The following is a 332-nucleotide window of genomic DNA, read 5'->3' as shown; positions in this document are numbered from 1 at the left end:
CCCGGCACGGTACCCGCCAGCCGCGGCTGCCGGGCGGAGAAGAGCAGGCGAGCCTGGAGAGGCCAGGGCCAGGTGAAGCGGGGAGGGGACGAGTGGGTGCCCTGGGCAGGCCGAGAGGAAAAACCTGCCAGGCCACTCCCCGATCGCACCTGACAGCCCGTCGGGCGCGCTGCTGGTGCTGCCAGATACCAGCCGTGGGGTGGCACCGTCCAGGGAAGGAGGAGGTGGGCGGGGAGGTGGCGTCCCATTCCCTGCCACTGGCAACTTGATTTTCAGAATAGTAATTAAGAAGAATAGGAGTAATAAAAAAAAATGTAATAGGAATACTCTAG

This window comes from Dasypus novemcinctus, chromosome 19 (genome assembly GCF_030445035.2).
Source record: "Dasypus novemcinctus isolate mDasNov1 chromosome 19, mDasNov1.1.hap2, whole genome shotgun sequence".
In the NCBI taxonomy this organism is placed as follows: Eukaryota; Metazoa; Chordata; class Mammalia; order Cingulata; family Dasypodidae; genus Dasypus; species Dasypus novemcinctus.
This window is presented reverse-complemented; position numbering follows the sequence as displayed.